Source organism: Bos indicus, chromosome X, assembly GCF_029378745.1.
Source record: "Bos indicus isolate NIAB-ARS_2022 breed Sahiwal x Tharparkar chromosome X, NIAB-ARS_B.indTharparkar_mat_pri_1.0, whole genome shotgun sequence".
NCBI classification, from domain to species: domain Eukaryota; kingdom Metazoa; phylum Chordata; class Mammalia; order Artiodactyla; family Bovidae; genus Bos; species Bos indicus.
This window is the reverse complement of record NC_091789.1, coordinates 78,248,828-78,266,948: the sequence shown is the minus strand read 5'-3', so window position 1 is coordinate 78,266,948 and position 18,121 is coordinate 78,248,828. Positions and strand designations below refer to the sequence as shown.

Sequence of the window (18,121 nt, the reverse complement as noted above, 5' to 3'; positions counted from 1 at the left end):
CTCTGCATTTTTGGTAAGATTTTTATCAGAATAGGTGTTAAGTTGTCTCTAAGTATCTGATAGAATTAGCCTGTGAAGACTTTGGCCCTAGGTTTTTGCTTGTCAGAATTTTTTTTTAATTAATTTATTTTAATTGGAGAACAATTGGGCTTCCCTGATAGCTCAGTAGGTAAAGAATCTGCCTGTAATGCAGAATACCCCAGTTTGATTCCTGAGTCAGGAAAATCTGCTGGAGAATGAATAGGCTACCCACTCCAGTATGGGCTTCCCTTGTGGCTCAGCTGGTAAAGAATCCGTCTGCAATGTGGGAGACCTGGGTTTGATCCCTGGGTTTGGAAGATCCCCTGAATAAGGGAAAGGCTAGTCCAGTATTCTGGCCTGGAGAATTCCATGGACTGTATAGTTCATGGGGTTACAAACAGTCAGACACGACTGAGTCTAACACGGACATTACTGACTAATTTAAATTTATTTATTAAACATTTGAAACTTGTGGAAAAACTCTATGATCAGTGTCATGATACCCTGGTACAGTTTGGTGGGCTTTAGCATCTAATCTAAGCACAGAAGATTATATAAAGCAAGTGCCTTCAGTTGATGTGCTCTGTAATGAATTTCACACACCTCATGATGCAGCATTTTTCCTGTCTAGGCCAATGTACACACACCATATTTCATCAAAGTATGACAAACTTAAAAAATCAAGGAAGGGAAGTAAACAGCAGCATAAAGTTCATAAGTACATCACATCATATGAAATGGTGATGGCTCCTGTTCATGAAGCAGTGGTTTCCTTACACGTTTCCAAAGTCTGGGATGACATCGGTCCTCAATTCTATGCCACATTCTGGTCATTGACAATGTATAACCTTGCATTTCCACATACCAGCTATGAACAGGAAGTCAATAAACTTAAAATCCAGATGAAAGCAATTGATAACAATCAGGAAATGCCTCCAAATAAAAATAAAAAAGAGGAGTGATGTACTGCCCTTCAGGGCGAGCTTCTCGAGGAAGAAAAGAAACAGATGGAACATGTACAATGAGTTCTGCAGAGACTGACACTGGAAAAGGACAACTGGCTTCTAGCAAAATTACCAAAAATGAGACCATCACAAAATTTCTACAGCTGTGTATATTTCCTCGATGTATTTTTTCAGCAATTGATGCTGTTTACTCATTTTGTTGAATTGGTACATCAACAGAAAACTCCAAATTTTTCCACACTTCTTTGCTATGATCGAGTTTTCTCTGATATAATTTACACAGTCGCAAGCTGTACTGAAAATGAAGCTAGTCAATATGGGAGATTTCCTTGCTGCATGTTAGAGATTGTGACCAGGTGGCACAGTGATAAAGCCACATATGAAAAGGAAAGTGGAAATTATCCGGGATTCTTTACTATACGAGCAACTGGATTTGATGGTGGAAACAAAGCTGATCAATTAGACTATGAAAATTTTTGACATGTTGTACACAAATGGCATTACAAACTAACCAAGGCATCAGTACATTGCCTTGAAAGAGGCGACTATACTCTCATCAAAAATATCTTGATTGTGCTAACAAAAAATACTTCCTTGGTACACAAAACTTTAGAATCTGGGTCAGGCTTTGGGAAGAAGAGTGCATAAAATCTTCCAAGAGGAAAAAGAAGAGGTCAAATCTATATGCATTGGCTATGGGCTACTCTGGGCAGTTGAAAAGTAGAAAGTCATACATGATACCTGAAAATGAGTTTCATCATAAAGACCCCCTTTGAAGAATGCAGTTGCCAGTGTACAAAATGGGCCTGGTGGCAGGCCTTCTTCATCGTCGGTTGGAAGTGTAGATCAGATGAAAGCAGTCCTGTGGACACTGATAAGTCAAGGGAGAGATCTCAATGTGGTGTGAAAGCTGTTGATAAAGCTTCTAATTTCACACCAAAAGGGAATTCAAGTGATGGAAATAGTGGCTCTAACAGCAGCAAAGTTAAAGAAAATGACAAAGAAAAAGGAAAAGAGACAGAAAAAGAGAAAAAAGAAAAGACTCCAGCTACTACTCGAGGCCCGAGTACTTGGTAAAGATGGTAAAGAAAATACAAAGGAAGAATGGCCAAATAAAGATGAAAAAGCAAGAGAGACAAAGGAAAGAATATCTAAATCTGACAAAGAGAAAGAAAAATTCAAGAAGGAAGAAAAAGCTAAAGATGAGAAATTCAAGACCACTGTCCTGAATGTAGAATCAAAGTCAACTCAAGAAAAGGAAAGAGAGAAGGAGCCACCCAAAGAACGAGATATAGCAAAGGAAATGAAATCAAAGGAAAACGTTAAAGGAAGAGAAAACCCACCAGTTTCTGGGTCCTTGAAGTCACCTGTTCCCCCATCAGATATTGCAGAGCCTGAAAGGGAACAGATAAGTTGCAAAATTGATACCCATTCTTCTCCATCACATTCCTCAACAGTAAAGGAGAGTTTCATCAAACTCAAGGAGTCTTCAGCAAAACTCTGCATTAATCATACTCCTCCACCAGTGTCCAAGAGTAAGGAGAGATAAATGGACAAGAAAGATTTGGACAAGTCAAGGGAAAGATCCAGAGGGTGGGGGGAAGATGAAAAGGACAGGAAAGAGTGGAAAAGGGATCACTCAAACAATGACCGAGAAGTGCCACCATACTTAACCAAGAGGCAGAAAGAAGAAAGTGAAACAATGGGGGTTTCAAAATACAAAAGTGAAAGTCTATGTGAGTCTCCTTATCCAAATTAGAAAGACAAGGAAAAAAATAAATAAATCAAAATCTCCAGGCAAAAAAAAAAAAAGGTGGCGACTCATTTAAATCTGAAAAGATGGATAAAAATCTCTGATGGCAAAAAGGAGTCCAGGCATGATAAAGAAAAGATAGAAAAGAAAGAGAAATGGGACAGTTCCAGAGGAAAGGAAGAGAAGAAACATCATAAGTCCTCGGACAAGCACAGATAATGAAGACTTTCAATCAAGGGTATGGACAGACCCCTAAGCTGAAGGTCTCCCAGAGGAGGATGCCAAAGCTCCATGCGTCACTCTCAGAATGATATCTCCCATAATTGAGAGCTTCTAGTGCTGTCCATTTAATGGGAATCTGCTTTAAATCAGAAGATGAATACACACCACCATCCTCTTGACGAGACATTCCAAAGTCACTGGTTTTCAGAACATTATTTTCACCTCCAGGCAGTTTCTTGGAGCAAGGTCCCTGTGCATATAATTTTTACCTGAGATTTGCCATTGAGAAGCAGCATCTAATAAAAATTTCACTAATTGTTTTAGTTCATCCTTCTTTCTCAGAAAGGAGAAGAAATCATGTCCTGGAACAAGTCCCTTAATTTTGTAGATAGGCTGTATTTGTGTGCTAACTTTTATGAGTTTTACAATATTGGTATGATTATACTGCTTGAGGATTTTGGCTTCTTGTAAAATTTTTAATTTCAGTTCTGGGAAAGATCATCTTCGCATGTTCTAACAGTGATACCAATTTTATCTTTTAATGTGCGCCTAAATGTGTCATCAAAATTTCCCTAGCCCAGTAATTATGACAGCTTCACGACTGAGATGAAGAAGGCAGTGGCAACCCACTCCAGTACTCTTGCCTGGAAAATCCCATGGACGGAGGAGCCTGGTAGGCTGCAGGCCATGGGGTCGCTAAGAGTTGGACACGACTGAGCGACTTCACTTTCACTTACTTTACAATATTATGATGGCTTTTTGCCACACATTAACATGAATCATCCATGGGTAAACATGTGTCCCCCCATCCTGAACTGCCCTCCCACCTCCATCTCCTTGTTAGATAGTTTTAATCACAGTTTCAATTTCAGTACTTGTGACTGGTTTGTTGACATTTTTTCTTTCTTTCTGGCTTAGTCTTAGAAAGTTGTTTCTAAGAAGCTGTCCATTTCTTGTAGGTTGTCAATTTTATTGGCATATAGTTACTTGCAGTGATCTCATATCCTTTGTTTTTCTGTGGTATTGGTTGTAAGTTCTTTTTCATTTCTATCAATATTTTTATTGATAGAATAAATTTCATTGATTTCATTGATCTTTGCTATTGTTTTCTTTATTTATTTCTGTTCTGATCTTTATGATTTGTTTCTTTCTACTAATTTTAGGTTCTTCTTTCTCTAGTTGCTTTAGATGCAAGATTTGTAACATTTCTTGTTTCATGAGATAAGATTATATTGCTTTAAATGCCCCTTTTAGAACAACATTTTTCTGCATCCCATAGGTTTTTGTCATCATGTTTTCATTGTTATTTGATTCTAGGTAATGTTTTTTTTTTTTTTTTTCTCTCTCTCTCTTTTTTTTTTAAGTTATATCTTATTTTTTTGTACAATATTGTGCAAGTATGCCACCTAGTTTGGGGTTTTGGGGAGGTGATGGCATGGGTTTGGGAGCCAGTTCCAGCAAATCCCCGTGCTAGTGTCCAGGGGGGCTGGGGCCATGACATGAGGAGAGAGGCTGCAATGGCAGGCCTGCCCTTTGCACATCACTCAGCAATGGTGCGTTGGCTCTCTGGTGGTCTGAGCTTCTTCTATGAGCATTCTTCATTTTGGAGCTCCTCATTCTTATCCTCTCTGGCCGTCTCCTCACAGTCAACATCACTCCCCTTCCTGGGTCTGCTCTCCAATCCCTGTGTTCCAGCACCTAGTCCCTGTTTGCACCAGCTTGACACCTGTGTCAGGCTGGGGCATGCAGGACTATGGCACAGATCATCTATGCAGGTCTCACTCTATCCTGCATGCCACTGATCATTTCCTATGCTATCCTCCAGCCCCTCCAAGTTCCTTTTCTGTCCAGCTGATCCCTCACGTATTAAGGGATTTTTCCCAGAGAGGAACCTCTCTTCACATTCAACCCATAGTCAGTTACACTGGTCTGGTCCGTCTTCCATTCCTTTTACTTTTCCCTCCTTTTTTCATCTCACTCAGTTATGTCGGGATGTTTCTTGCCCTTTTAGGTGTCAAAGGTCCTCTGCTAGTGTTTACCAGGTACTCTGTAAATTTGGTAAACTCAGCAGTGGCCACAGGACTGGAAAAGGTCAGTTTTCATTCCAATCCCAAAGAAAGGCAATGCCAAAGAATGCTCAAACTACCACACATTTGCACTCATCTCACATGCTACTAAAGGAATGCTCAAAATTCTCCAAGCCAGGCTTCAGCAGTACGTGAACCATGAACTTCCTGATGTTCAAGCTGGTTTTAGAAAAGGCAGAGGAACAAGAGATCAAATTGCCAACATCCGCTGGATCATCGAAAAAGCAAGAGAGTTTCAGAAGAACATCTGTTTCTGCTTTATTGACTATGCCAAAGCCTTTGACTGTGTGGATCACAATAAACTGTGGAAAATTCTTCAAGAGATGGGAATACCAGACCACCTGATCTGCCTCTTGAGAAACCTATATGCAGGTCAGGAAGCAACAGTTAGAACTGGACATGGAACAACAGACTGGTTCCAAATAGGAAGAGGAGTACATCAAGGCTGTGTATTGTCACCCTGCTTATTTAACTTCTATGCAGAGTACATCATGAGAAATGCTGGGCTGGAAGAAGCACAAGCTGGAATCAAGATTGCCGGGAGAAATATCAATAACCTCAGATATGCAGATGACACCACCCTTATGGCAGAAAGTGAAGAGGAACTCAAAAGCCTCTTGATGCAAGTGAAAGAGGAGAGTGGAAAATGTTGGCTTAAAGCTCAACATTCAGAAAACTAAGATCATGGCATCCGGTCCCATCACTTCATGGGAAATAGATGGGGAAACAGTGGAAACAGTGTCAGATTTTATTTTTTGGAGCTCTAAAATCACTGCAGATGGTGACTGCAGCCATGAAATTAAAAGACGCTTACTCCTTGGAAGAAAGGTTATGACCAACCTAGATAGCATATTGAAAATCAGAGATACTACTTTTTCAACAAAGGTCCGTCTAGTCAAGGCTATGGTTTTTCCAGTGGTCATGTATGGATGTGAGAGTTGGACTGTGAAGAAAGCTGAGTGCCAAAGAATTGATGCTTTTGAACTGTGGTGTTGGATAAGACTCTTGAGAGTCCCTTGAGCTGCAAGGACATCCAACCAATCCATTCTGAAGGAGATCAGCCCTGGGATTTCTTTGGAAGGAATGATGCTAAAGCTGAAGCTCCAGTACTTTGGCCACCTCATGAGAAGAGTTGACTCATTGGAGAAGACTCTGATGCTGGGAGGGTTTGGGGGTAGGAGAAGAAGGGGACAACAGAAGATGAGATGGTGGATGGCATCACTGACTCGATGGATGTGAGTCTGAGTGACCTCTGAAAGTTGGTGATGGACAGGGAAGCCTGGCATGCTGCAATTCATGGGGTCGCAAAGAGTCGGACATGACTGAGCGACTGAACTGAACTGAACTGTAGGCACTCTTCCACTTGTAGATATATTCTTGATCTGTTTGTGAGGTGAAATGAACTCTACGTTGTCCTACTCCAACATCTTTCAAAAGCTCCATTTTTAGTTTATTTTTGTGTATGGTATTAAATAATGTTCAAATTTCATTTTTTTACATGTAGCTGTCCAGTTTTCCAAGCACCATTTTTTAAACAGTCTGTCTTTTCTCCATTTTATATTCCTGTCTCCTCTGTCATATATTAATTATTTACAGGTGTGTGGGTTTACTTCTGGGCTTTCTATTCTTTTCCATTGATCCATATTTCTGTTTTTGAGCCATTTCCATACTAATTTGATGATTGTAGCTTTGTAATATAGTCTGAAGCCAAGGAGCTGGAATCCTCTAGCTCTGTTTTTCTTTCTCAAGGTTGTTTTGGCTATTCATGGTCTTTTGTGTCTCTCTACATATTTTAAGGTTTTTGTTTCTTTGTTTTACTTCTGTGAAAAATGCCATTGTTAATTTGATAGGGATTACATTAAAACTATAACACAATGGCCATCATTGAAAAGTCTACAAACAATACATGCTGATGAGAGTATTGAGAAATGTACCCCCTACACTGTTGATGGGAATGTTATTTGGTACAGTCACTACAGAGAATAATATGGAGATTCCTTAAGTAACTGAAAATAGAGCTACTGTATGATCCTGTAATCCCACTCTTGGGCATATATCTGGATAAAATCATGATTCAAAATGACGCATGCTCCTCAGTGTTCACTGCAGCACTGTTTACAACAATCAAGACAGCAAAGTAACCAGAATGAATGGGTAAAAGCATATAGTACATATATTCATTGGATTATCACTCAGGTTTTAAAAAGAATAAAATAATACCTTTTGTAGCAAGATGGATGGATGTAGAGATTATCCTACAGAAGTCAAGTGAGAAGAGAAAAACAAATATCATATCATATCACTTATGCATGGAATCTAAAATGATGAAACATGTGAACTTATTTACAAAACAGAAACAGACTCAGAGACCTCAAAAATAAACTGTTACCAGAGAGGAACAAAGGGGAAGAAGAATAAATCGGGAATTGGGGATTAACAAATACAGATTACTATATGTAAAATAGATAACAAGAAGGACATCTTGTATAGCACAAGGAATTCTGCTTACTAGTCTGTAATAACCTGATTGGAAAAGAATTTGGAAAAGCATATATACATATTATGTATAACTGAACCATTTTGCTATACAACTGAAACTAACACAACATTGTAAATCAATTAAACCCCAATATAAAATAAAAATTAAATTAAAAAAATGCTTACCTTGAAGAGGCATCTAACTAGAAAATGGTATCAATAAAAATATTTATGAGTAACATACATTTTTCAGTATGGGGGCACTTGATTTATTTCAGAAAAATTAAAATGTTTATATAATATGTTCAATGTATTATTAATCAAACATTAAAAATGAAATAATGCCATTTGCAGCAACATGGATGGACCTGGAGATTATCATATTAAGCCAAGTAAGTCAGAGAAAGACAAATATTACATAATATTGTTTATATGCAGAATCTAAAAAATGATACAAATAAACTTATTTACAAAATGGAAACAGACTCACAGACTTAGAGAAAGAATTTACGGTTGTCAGGTGGGAAAAGGGGAGGTTCATAAATTGGGAGTTTTGGATTGGTATGTATACACTGTTATATTTAAAATAGATAATTTAAAAGGGTCTACTGTAAAGCACAGTAAACTCTACTCAGTACTGGGTAATAAATAAATGAGAAAACAGTTTGAAAAAGAATAGATATATGCGTTACAAATCAATATGTATAACTGTGTCACTTTGCTGTCCACAGGAAACTAACACAACATTGTTAATTAACTATACTCCAAAATAAAATAAAATTATGGCTATTATGATCATTTACATACAGGATTTTATGTGAAAGTCCATTTTCATTTCTCTGGGTAAATGCCCAAGTTTTCAATTGCTGGGTTTTATGGTACTGCATGTCTAGTTTTTGAGGAAACTGTTGGATTGTTTTGCAAAATGGTTGTACAATTTTACATTCCCAGAAAAATTTACTAATGATCCAGTTTATCCATTTCTTGACCAAAATTTAGTGGTGCTAATGTTTTTTGTTGTTGTTGTTTTATTGCAACAAGCTTGTAGTGGTGACTTGTGATTGTACTTTGCATTTCCCTAATCGTTAATGTTAATGAACATCTTTCACATGATAATTAGCCACTTGCTTGTCCTTTTTCATAAAATGTCTGCTGTGTCTTTTGCCAATTTTTAAATGTATTATTAATATTTCTGTTTAAACTGTCCCATTTCAACTGTCCGTTACATGTATATGTGTGTGTGTGTATATATACACACACACACACATAAGTGAGTGAAGTCACTCAATCATGTCCGACTTTGCGACCCCATGGACTGTAGCCTAACAGGCTCCTCCATCCATGGGATTTTCCAAGCAAGAGTACTAGAGTGGGTTGCCATTTCCTTCTCCAGAGGATCTTGCCAACCCAGGGATTGAACCCATGTCTCCAGCATTGTGAAAGTGAAAGAAAGTGAGGTCACTCAGTTGTGTCCGACTCTGCAGCATTTCAGGCAGATGCTTTACTGTCTGAGCCACTAGGGAAGTCCTATATATATGCATGCTGCTGCTGTTGCTGCAAAGTTGCTTCAGTCGTGTCCAATTCCATGTGACCCCATAGACGGCAGTCCACCAGGCTCCCCTGTCCCTGGGATTCTCAAATATACATATAAATATGTATACATATGCTTGTGTGTATATTCACACACACACATATATATATATACATATCAATTTATCAATTTTTGTCTTTTTATGGATTATGATTTTGTCATTATGAAGTCTAAGAAATGTTTGCTTAGCCCTAGACTTCAAATAATTTCTCCAGGGTTTTTTTTTTTTTTTAATTTTATGATTTTATATTTTATATCTAAGTTCATGATCCACTTTGTTTTGGATTTTATGTAGAATATGAGGTTTAGGTCAAAGTTCTTTTATGTTTTTCAATATTTTTGACCTATAGGTATTCAGTTGTTTCAGCACAATTTACTGAAATTCTTTGCCCATTCATCCATTGAACAGTGATTTGATTTTGAAACAGTGTGAAAATTATTTGGGCATGTCTGTGTGGGTCTGTTTCTGGATTTTCTATTCTATTTCATTGATCTGTGTTTCTAGCTCTCTATTAATAACACATTATCTTTTTTTTTAATTTTATTTTATTTTTAAACTTTACAATATTGTATTAGTTTTGCCAAATATCGAAATGAATCTGCCATAGGTATACCCACGTTCCCCATACTGAACCCTCCTCCCTCCTCCCTCCCCTACCCTCCCTCTGGGTCGTCCCAGTGCACCAGCCCCAAGCATCCAGTACCATGCATCGAACCTGGACTGGCGACTCGTTTCACTATCTTGATTATGGTAGCTATATAGTAATTCATAATATCAGGTAGAATAATTCTTTCCACTTTATTCTCTTTTTTCAAAATGATTTTACCTACACTAGTGCCTTTCTACATGTCTATATAACTTTTAGAATTTGTTGACTATGTCTATGAAAACTTTGTTGAGGTTTTGTTAGAAATTGCATTAAAACCTATAGATCTGTTTGGAGAGAATAGATGTTTTAATAAATTGAGTCTTCCAATCCATAAACACATTATGCCTATTTTTTAAAATTGTTTTATCAGCATTTTGTAACTTTCAACATACGTCTTGTACATGTCTTGTTATAATTTTATCTAAGTATTTCATTTTCTTTGGAGCAGTTGTAAATAGCATCATGGGTTTTTTGTTTGTTTGGGGTTTTGTATATTCATTGTTAGTACATAGAAATGTGATTGCTTTTTGTCTGTTCATACTGTATCCTGCAAACTTACTGAACTCAGTTCCATGAGTTTTGGTGTTTTTATCATTATTATTATTTTATAGATACCTTGGTATCTAGGTATTCTAGGTAGACCACCTTATCTTGTCATCTGCAATTATGGATGGCCTTATTTCTTCCTTTATGACATTTATGTCTTTTGTTTCCTTTTCTTGACTCATTACTTTGGCTAGGACTTTAAGTACTATGTTGAAAAACTAAGAATAGAACTGCCATATGATCCAGCAATTCTACTTCTGGGTGTAAATCTGAAGAAAATAAAAATATACCTACACTCCCATGTTTATTTTATCATTATTCTCAATAGCCAAGATAAGGAAACCAAGATAAGATAACCTAAGTATCTGTCAATGGATGAATGTATAAAGAATATATATATATATATATATATATATATATATATATGCAATAAGATATTATTTAGCCATGAGAAAGAAGGCAAATCTTGTGATTTGCAACAACACAGATGGACGTTCAGGGCATTATATGGACATTTCAGACACAGAGAGAGAGAAAGATACTGTATGATATCACTTACATGTGGACATTTCAGACACACACAGAGAGAGATACTGTATGATATCATTTACATGTGGAATAAAGAAATGCCAGACTCATCAAAGCAGTGTGTATTGCTGCTTACAAGGGGCTGGAGGTGGGAGTATTGGGGAGATGTTGGTCAAAGGATCCAAACTTACATTTAGAAGATGAATAAGTTCTGGAGAGCTAATGCATAGCATTGCGATTATAGTTTGTATTATATAATTTAAAGTTACTAAGAGACTGGATTGTAAATGTTCTTACCAGAAAAAGGAATGACAATTATATGTTGCAATGGAGGTATTAGCTAAGGCTACACTGGTAATTATATTGCAATATATAAATGCATCACATCAACATATTGTATACCTTAAACAATGTTATCAGGTCAGTCGCTCAGTCATATCCAACTCTTTGTGACCCCATGCTGCGACTGCAGCATGGCAGGCTTCCCTATCCATCACCAACTCCTGGAGTTGCTCAAACTCATGTCCATCGACTCAGTGATGCCATCCAACCGTCTCATCCTCTGCTCCCTTCTACTGCCTTCAATCTATCCCAGCATCAGGGTCTTTTCCAACATCTGGGTCTTTTCCAATGAGTCAGTTCTTCTCATCAGGTGGCCAAAGTATTGGAGTTTCAGCTTCAGCATCAGTCTATCCAATGAATATTCAGGACTGATTTCCTTTAGGATAGAGTGGTTGGATCTCCTTGCAGTCCAAGGCACTCTCAAGAGTCTCCTTCAACACCACAGTTCAAAAGTATCAATTCTTCAGTGCTCATCTTTCTTTATAGTCCATCTTTCACATCCATACATGGCTAATGGAAAAACCATAGCTTGATCAGACTTTTATTTCAATTTTAAGTAAAGTGATGAGAGTGAGCATCTTTGCCTTCTTCATAATTTTAGATATTCTCACCAAAATCTATGGGCTTTTTACAGATGCTATTAAGTTGTAGAAGTTCTTCACAATGTCTATATTTCTGAGAGTTTAAAAAAATTGTAATTAAGGGTTAGGGTATTTTTCTGTGTCAGTTGATATTACCATATGATTTTCTTCTTAGCTTGTTTATAGGAAGGATTACATCAGTTGACTTTGCAATATTGAACAAGTCCTGTGTAAATGAAGTAAATCCCACATAGTCAGAGTCACAATTAATTTTACATATTGATGTGTTTGATCTACAATATTTTTTTTGCAGATTTTAAGATCTATTTCAAGAGGTATATTGGTCTATAGTTTTATTTTATTATGTTGTTTTTGGTTATAATATTAGTGTAACACTAGTCTCATAAAATGAGTTAGGAAGTGTTAATTTTCTATTTTCTGGAAGAAATTGTGGAGCTATATATATTCTTTTCCAGAGATTTTTTCCCCAATAGCAGTTTTATTGAAATGTAATTGATATGTCTTAAAATTCACCATCTAAAATATATACTTCATAGGCTATTATTATATAGACAGAGTTGTGCAACCATCACCATTCTATAATTTTAGGACATTTTTGTCACCCCAAATAGAAATGCCATACCAATTACTAATTAACCCCTTTAACATTTCTTCTCTCACTCTCACAACCCACGGCAAAAACTAATCTTTCTGTGTCTAAGGAATAGCTCATTCTGGTCATATCTATAAAAGAAAAAGTATAATACGTGGGTTTTGTCATCAGTTTTTTTCAATTAGCATAATTTTTTCTCTGTCCATTCATGTTATGTGAAGTATAGTTGATTTATAATATTTACAATATCATGTTAGTGACATATGCAAAGCAAAGTGATTCAGTTATATTTTTCAGAGTATATTCCATTACAGTTTATTATAAAATATTAAATATAATTCCCTGTGCTATACAGAAAATCCTCTTTACTTATCGATTTTATGTACAGTAGTTGATATCTGTTATACTCATAATCCTAATTTGTCCCTCATTTCCTCCTTCTCCCCTTTGGTGACAGTAAGTGTGTGTTTTGCATCTGTGTGTCTGTTTCTGTTTTGTATGTAGGTGTATTTTTTATCATTTTTTTTTAAATTCAACATGTAAGTGATATCATACAGTATTTTTCTTTCTTTGTCTGATGTACATCACTAAGCATAATTTCTAGGTCCACCAATGTAACTGACTATCTTATTCTTTTTTACAACTAACTTTCCATTATACATATATAATACACTCCTTTAAAACATATATATATATATATATATATATATATATATACACACACACACATACATACAACACATTTTTAAGCTATTCTTTGGTTCTTCCCATTGTCTTGGCTATTATAAAAATTCTAATATGAACAAATTGGGTTGCATTTTTCTTTTCAAATTAAAGTTTTCATTTTTTCCATATATATGCCCAAGAGTGGGAGTGCTGGATAATATAGTAACTTTATTTTTAAATTTCTTAAGGAACCATCATATTATTCTCCATAGTGTCTGTACAAATTTACATTCACACAAATACAGCAGAAGGGTTCCTTTTTCTCCACATCCTCTTCAGCATTTATTGTTTGTAGACTTACTAATAATGGCCATTCTGACCTGTGGGAGGTGATAACTTATTGCAGTTTTGATCTGAGTCTCTACAATCCATGGAATTCTCCAGACCAGAATACTGGAATAGGTAACCTTTCCCTTCTCCAGTGAATCTTCCCAACCCAGGAATCAAACTGGCATCTCCTGCATTGTAGGCAGATTATTTACCAGCTGAGCTACCAGGGAAGCCCTAATAATATAAAAGAGTATAACTACTCTTTTATATTGAGTAGTATGAGGTTTTTATATTTTAGATATTGAACCCCTGTCAGTCACACCATTGGCAAATATTTTCTCCCACTCTATAGGTTGTTTTTTTTCATTCTGTTCATGCTTTTCTTTGCTTTGCAAAAAGTTTTAAAACTTTGATTAGGAAAAATTAGCTTATGTTTACTTTTATTCATTTAGCCTTGGGTGACTGATCTAAGAAAATAATACTGTTGTAAAAGGAAGTTTTTTGCATATGTTCTTTTCTAGGAGTTTTATGGTGTCCATTTTATATTTAAGTCTTTAAATCTGTATGTGTTTATTTTCATATATTATGTTCAGGAGCATTCTAATTTTATTGATTTATATGTAGCTTTCAAGATTTTCTTGAAAGAGACTGTCTTCACCACTGTATATTTCTGCCTGTTTTGTCATAGATTATTTGACCATAGGTGTGTCACTTTATTTCTGGGCTCTCTATTCTGTTCTATTGAACTATATTCCTGTTTTTGTGCAAATGTCACACTGTTTTAATTAATATATCTTTGTAGTATAGTCTTAAGTCTGTAATAGTTATTCATTTTAGTTTTATTCTTTTTCCTGAGGTTTCTTTGACAATACTGGGCTTTTGGTAGTTTCATATAAATTTTAGGATTATGTCTTCTAGTTATGTGGAAAATATCATGGATATTTTGTAAGGAATTTCAATAAATTTGTAGCTTGCTTTAAGGGACATGGCCATTTTAACAATATTAATTCTTTCAATTCAAGACCACAGGATATATTTCCATTTCTTTGAAACATCTTCAGTTTCTTTCATCAAGTTGTATAGTTTTCAGTGTATACATCTTTCATCTCCTTGATTGAGTTTATTCTTAAGTCTTTTATTGTTATGATGTGAATTTAAATGAGGTTTTTAAACTTTCTTTTTCTGATAATTCATATTCATTAAAGGAAATGAAAAAAAGATTTATGGTTACTAATCTTGTATCTCACCTGAGTGGACAATGAGACTAAGATTTCAGAGCTTTGAGGGATGAATACTAAGTTTTTCTCCTTACCAGAGCATGTGAGATCTTCTTTCCCAGACTGAGGATGGAACGTGTACCTCCTACAGTGAAAACATGAAGTCTTAACCACTGGATCACCAGTGGTAGGCACTGGAGCGGTGACTATGTGGAGCTGGAGTGGCTGTGAGGAGATAATCCACATCCAAGGACAAAGGAGAAGGCCCAGCAAGACAGTAGATGCTAGAGCAGCTGCTGCACAGTGCTGGAGCGACTTTGAGGAGATACCCCACATCCAGCAGGAGAAGCCCCTACAAGATGGTTGGGGGGGTAAAATTCAAATTTAGAGTGAAACCCCATTCCCGCCAGAGCTGCTCAGAGGGCTCAAACAAACCCTGTGTGCACCAGGACCCAGAGACTCCACAGAGACTGAGACTGAACTGTTTGAGTGTTTCCTGTGGAGATATGGTTCAGCAGTGGATTTCCACAGGGGTACGGGCTCAGGGTGCACCAGACATGGGTATGGTTGGGTACAGCATACTTGGGTATGGCATAAGCCCTCTTGGAGGAGGTAGCCATTAACCCCACCATAGAGCTGCCAGAACTTACACAGGACTGGGAAGTAGACTCTTGGAGGGCACAAACAGAGCTGTGTGCACATAAGGACCCAGGAGAAAGGAGCAGTGATCCCACAAAAGACTGACCCAGACTTGCCTGGGAGTGTCCAAGAGTCTCTAGTGGAGGCATGGGTTGGTGTTGGCCTGCTTCAGTGTTGGGGGCACTGAATTTAGCAGTACATGCATGGGACCTTTTGAAGGAGGTAGCCATTGTCTTTATTTCCTGCACCATTGTTTGGTCCCAGGTAAATAACAGGGAGGGAACAAGCTCCACCCATCAACAGAAAATTGGACTAAAGATTTACTGAGGTTGTCCCCACTGATCAGAAGAAGACCCAGTTTCCCCCTCAGTCAGTCTCTCACATCATGAAGCTTCTATAAGCCTCTCCTCCTTCTACATCAGAGGGCACAAAGACGGAAAACCACAATAACAGAAAACTAACCAATCTGAGGACACGGACCACAGCCTTCTCCAACTCAGTGAAACTATGAGCCATGCCATGTAGGGCCACCCAAGATGGAAGGGTCATAGTGGAGAGTTCTGACAAAATGTGGTTCACTGGAGAAGGGAATGGCAAACCACATTAGTATTCTTGACTTGAGAACCCCATGAACAATATGAAAAGGCTAAAAGATGGTACACTGAAAGATGAACTCTCCAGACTGGTATGTGCCCAATATGCTACTGGAGATCAGTGGAATAATAACTCCAGAAAGAATAAAGAGACAAAGCCAATGCAAAAATAACACCCAGTTGTGGATGTGACTGGTGATAGAAGCAAAGTCCAATGCTGTAAAGAGCAATATTGCATAGGCACCTGAAATGTTAGGTCAATGAATCAAGGCAAATTGCAACTGGTCAAACAAGAAATGCATGAGTGAATGTTGATATCTTAAGAATCAGAGAAATAAAATGGACTTGAATGGGTGAATTTAACTCATGACCATTATATCTACTACTTTGGGCAAAAATCCCTTAGAAGAATGAAGTAGTCATCATAGTCAACATGAGTAAGAAATGCACTACTTGGATGCAAGCTGAAAAATGACAAAATGATCTCTGTTCATTTCCAAGGCAAATCATTGAATATCACAGTAATCAAAGTCTATCCTCTGACCAGTAGTACTCAAGAAGCTGAAGTTGAATGGTTCTATGAAGACCTACAAGACCTTCTAGAACTAACACCCTCCAAACATGTCATTTTCGTTATAGGGGACTGGAATGAAAAAGTAGGAAGTCAAGAAACACTTGGAGTAACAGGAAAATTTGGCCTTGGAGTACAGAATGAAGCAAAGCAAAGGCTAATAGAGTTTTGCCAAGAGAACACACTGCAGGGGAGGAGCTAAGATGGTGGAGGAATAGGACAGGGAGATCACTTTCTCCCCCACAAATTCATAAAAAGAACATTTAAACACCGAGTAAATTCCACAAAACAACTTCTGAATGCTGGCAGAGGACATCAGGCACCCAGAAAAGCAGTGCATTTTCTTCGAAAGGAGGTAGGAAAAAATATAAAAGACAGAAAAAAAGAGACAAAAGAGGGAGGGACAGAGCTCCATCCTGGAAAGGGAGTCTTAAAAAGAGAGAAGTTTTCAAACACCAGGAAACCTTCTCACTGCCGAATCTGTGGCGAGCCTTGGAAGCACAGAGGGCAACATAACAGGGAGGAAAAATAAATAATTAAAACCTGCAGATTGCGAGCCCTACGGTGACTCCCCCAGCGGGGAAGCAGCACAGATGCCTGCACACGCCACTAGCAAGCGGGCACTGGGCAGGGAGGCACGGCGTGGGCTGCATCGCTTAGAGTAAGGATCTGGCCTGAATACCCTGAGCCCTATCTGAGCAAAATAATTTGGGCTAGCAAACCAGACTGTGGGATATCTACCACGTGAAAAGCCAGCCCTAACCTAAGACACTGACAGGCCTGCACACGGAACAAAGGACTGAACAGAGATAGCCGTCTGCAGACCATCCCCCTCAGCTGACAGGCAGCCAGAGCCAGAAGGGGGCAATTGCAGACCCAGAGAGACATAATCTATAAAACTGTAAGCAGGCCTTTTTGCTAACTAAAACTTCTTGGAGGTCTGGACAGTCAACATCCGCCTGAGAAGGTGCGCCAGTTGTACACCTAGATAACCCAGTGGCGGGGAGGCGATAAGTCGCAGCAATCGTGCTCGCCAAACACCTCATCACCTGAGCTGCTCAGACCTGAGAAGGGCACAAAACGCAGGCCCAACCGATTCTGCAGCTCTGAGGACTACCCGAGTGCCTGAACCTGAGTGGCTTAGAGCTGGGAGGTGCATGTAGCCCAGGGCCAGCCTCAGATGGTTCCTAGCGGAGCAACCTAGAACCTGAGCAGTGTGGGCAGGGAGGGTACATGTGCCGTGAGCGGGGGCAGGCCCAGTGTGGCTGAGGCAATGCGAGCACACACCAGTGTTATTTGTTTGCAGCGACCCTCCCTCCGCACAGCTCGACTGAACAAGTGAGCCTAAAAAAAAAAAAAAAAAAAAAAGTGTCCACCACCGCCCCCTTTGTGTCAGGGCGGAAATCAGACACTGAAGAGACCAGCAAACAGAAGAAGCTGAAACAGAGGGAACCGCCTTGAAAGCGACAGGTGCAATAGATTAAAACCCTGTCATTAGTACCGACTACATAGGAAGGGGCCTATAGATCTTGAGAAATGTAAGCCGGATCAAGGAACCAGCCGAAAATGAACTGACCTCACATACCCACAACAACAACAGAGAAAGTCCTAGATATACTTTTACTATTTTTATGATAATTCTTTCTTTCTTTTTTTTTAAATTTTTAAAAAAAATTTTAAGTCCTCAATTACTCCTTTAATTTTCATTTTTATAACTTACTATTACTT

The 18,121-nt window shown here is 38.0% G+C and overlaps 1 pseudogene; it reads left to right on the top strand.

Annotated features, from left to right (window-relative positions):
- The first annotated feature begins 390 nt into the window (after window positions 1-390).
- LOC139181535 (THO complex subunit 2 pseudogene) lies at window positions 391-3,268 on the top strand (annotated as a pseudogene).
- The last annotated feature ends 14,853 nt before the right edge of the window (window positions 3,269-18,121 follow it).